Genomic DNA, 3,762 nt, shown 5'->3' with positions numbered 1-3,762 from the left:
GGGTGAATGCCATAATCGCCACGCTTGGCAGGCGGGTTGGCGATCGCAGTCGAGTACACCGAATTTGAGGGACGCTGCTGCCCGTCCACCGGTGGTCTTGGACGTAGTTTAAGGACATACCCGGGTCCCGGGTCTATTTCATTTACTCCGATACAATTATACAGTGTGCGCGTTATAGGTATTAACAGCCTCTTAAGACTGCGTCGACCGTCTAGTAGCGCCCTCATTAGTGGAATTGTGTTTTATAATAAACCAATTAATTTCTGTACCTATACAGTAATCAGTATAATTATGTAGGTACATATTAATATTGTTGTCCTACTTATTCCCCAACTTTTGGTCTTTGTCTCATAGTTTAGTTTCATAGTACGAAGTACCATTTCGTAAGTTTCGGCCCGGCCGAAAGGTTCGGCCGTTTTTTGGCCGAAACCGAAACTACAGCCGAAACATGATTTTTTGGCCGAAACTGGCCGAAACCGAAACCGAAACCGAACCTTCGGTCGGACACTACTACAAATACATTTTTTTTATTTTTTTTTGTTGAAAATACCATGGAAATATAAAATATGCGTACCACAGTCCACAATACAAAGATTCGCCAAACTGCGAGGCAGTTTGTTGGCGATATGTAATAAGTACTTAATAGCTATTATTGTGCCTTGAAAGCCTCGAAACGTACTAAATTCACTAACAACTTTGCCTCCTTATAAAAAATAGCAATTAGAGTCGTGGCATGGCATTTGCACTGACAAAATGTGCCAAATTGGCAATGACATCATTAATATCAAATATCTATGGAAAAATATGACATTTATAATAGTGTTCGACCGAAACATGTTTTTTAGCCGAAACCGAAACCGAAGGTTCGGCTTTGACCCCAGTTTCGGCCGAAACCGAAACCGAAACCGAAACCGAACCTTTTGTAGACTTGTTAAAATCGTTGAAAATATTATGTTATAAAACCGCTTTTTAGAGGAGAGGCCAATTCGTAGAATAACTACCATATTTACGATTTTCGTAGGACCGAGAAGGTTTATACCGACAAGTGGTATTGTTGGAATCAGCACGGTCTACTGATTATCAAAATGCATGTTGTCGTTTCTTAAAGTGGTGGAATGAGTTCCACTCCACCATTTATACACATTAAGACTGCGTCGACCGTCCAGTGGCACCTTGATTAGGGAAATTGTGTTTTCTAAGTTGTCGTCCTAGGGAGCGTTCAAGTATTACGTAACGCAATTTTTGGACATTTTTGACCCCCCTTCCCCCCATGTAACGCGCCGTAACGTTTTTCTGTACCCCTCCCCCTCCCCCTAGTAAAACGTTAGGTAACCACCAAGTGACCATTTTTTTACCTAAAGGCCACAATTATATGGCGTAAAGTATCGGAAAGTCGCTAAAATAACTTTATTATTGTTTTAATCGCGTTAATATTATTAATTAGCATTTGAAATGTCTAAAGTTTTGAGAAAAATCACGTTTTAAAAAATGCGTGAGAGAATCTCTCTACGCGACTGTTCTGAAGGGTTAAAAAACAATATTACGTAACGCGTAGTTCAAACAACCCCCTCCCGCCCCTGTAACGCATCGTAACGTTTTACAAGACCCCCCTCCCCCCCAAATTCGTTACGTAATACTTGAACGCTCCCCTACTTGTTCCCCAACTTTTGATATTTGTCACATGTTTAGTTTCATAGTACGAAGTAGCATTTCGTAAGTTTCGGCCCGGCCGAAAGGTTCGGCCGTTTTTTGGCCGTAACCGAAACTACGGCCGAAACATGATTTTTTGGCCGAACCTGGCCGAAACCGAAACCGAAACCGAAACCGAAACCGAATCTTCGGTCGGACACTAATTTATAATGACCCTGTTCAAGTTAGTCAAGTTAGCCTGGACTTTTAGTTTTTTGTTCTCTTGTTACTGAGAATATTCGTATGCCAATTAAACTAACTATAATAGCACATACTACTATCGCAGCATAGCAGGCGTGATAAAAAATAACTGGCATCTCTAGTCCAGTCATCTAAACGGGTCTTAAGTGAGAGTAATGTCCCGTATCTTAATAGGAATCTCGGTTTCATAATGTCCGAGTCATCAGCGTTTTCCGAAATGCCCTTCTTAAGGACAGCGGTAGCAGTAGATGGGCGGGGATGTAGAGGTGGACTTTTGGGTTTTTCGGTAGTGGAGAGAGAAAATAGTTGTTTAGTGTAATAATATCCCACATATAGGTATACCATTTATTAAAATCTTGTTATATTTTCTCTGTTTCTTTTTTTCATGGCATTCCCTTGAGTTGCCCTTGATTGAAATGAGTAAAAAAATTAAAATTCATTTCATTCATTCACTACGTTGCGTTAGCGCTCTTGCTTGGAACGAAATACCACTGATATTACTCATGATATTATAACATCACTGTCCCGTATCTAACTTTAAAAAAAATCACCTTATCTTCCCAGTTTTTGCAGATAGTGAAATTTTTTAATAACTCCAATTTATTCGGATTGTGTGAGTAAAACGCTTACTCGGGACCGGGGAGGACGATAAATTTTAATTACCTACTATCGTTTAAGATTCTGAAGTTAAACATTCGAGTTTTTCTTCCTACCAGGGGCGTCAGTATTTACCATAGGGCCATCCGGGCCCGGGGCGCCAATCCGCTAAGGGCGGTGTATGCCGCCCCTGACGGATTGCATTTTGTTTTTCTTCCTTGACTTCAGGGGCGGCAAAACTTACTGGCCCGGCCCGGGGCGCCAAATTTCAAAATACGCCCCTGCTTCTTACTACTTATCTAGATAAATCTACCTATACGCAACCTATACGTAGATACCTATATCCTTTTACCACGAGTTTGACACTGACAACGTAGTGATTTAATTCTCTTTGCACTGACATATTCCCTAGCGACTGCGTTTAGCGAGTGCGAGTCGATTTATTATTAGAAGGATCCGTAGTCCGGTCTGACGGGGCAAAAATGAACCAGCGCTTGTGTATAATTAAATATCTACTCAAGTATTATCAATAATGATACGAAGCGATTTCTAAATCATAATAACAAATTTTTGTGTTTTAATTTTATCGACATCGACTAAGAAAGCAAGTTTTATTTACCCCCGCGCTATTTAACGTCGAACCAAAATTGCCGCCGGCAGACAGGGGTATGTTGCTATGTTTGTGATCTAAGGAAGGCAAGGCTGGACTCATAGCCCCCTAAAAACCACCCTATCCCTCCCGTAAATTGTTAACATGTCCCTAACAATTTACATTCACGTACCGACTCAACTTGGACAACGCTGTGCGCGTACTATAGCGACATCCTCCTCGCGTGAATCGCATCAATCTCACCCAGTGTGATAACCGCCAGAGGCAGAGTGCACGAGTTTTAAACTTCTCTGTCGGTAAAGCAGATTCTATTAAGAAATTTTGATAAAAGTGACATCTTGCGGATAAACATCAAACCGCTTATTTTCCTTAGCTTGAATCGAAACGTAACATCTGGCAAAGCTGACTTTGACAGCTATCAAATCATACTACTTTGATGATATTTTTGAGTTATGGATCAGAAAAAAAATATATTTTTTTAAATTTCAATTTTACGTTCTATGTGCTATTTTATAACCAAGTTCTTACTTTTAAAAGGAGTCTATTTACTGTATATACAGTCACCGGTGCAGCGTCATCTGTTGCTAATCTCGTGCAAAAAATGTAGCCATCTATGTTCTTACATAGGTAACTCGCCTTTAGTTCAAATTCCGGCCGTGGCGCTC

The sequence above is a fragment of the Cydia splendana genome, chromosome 11 (genome assembly GCF_910591565.1).
Source record: "Cydia splendana chromosome 11, ilCydSple1.2, whole genome shotgun sequence".
Taxonomy (NCBI): domain Eukaryota; kingdom Metazoa; phylum Arthropoda; class Insecta; order Lepidoptera; family Tortricidae; genus Cydia; species Cydia splendana.
Note: the sequence above shows the minus strand (reverse complement) of the source record.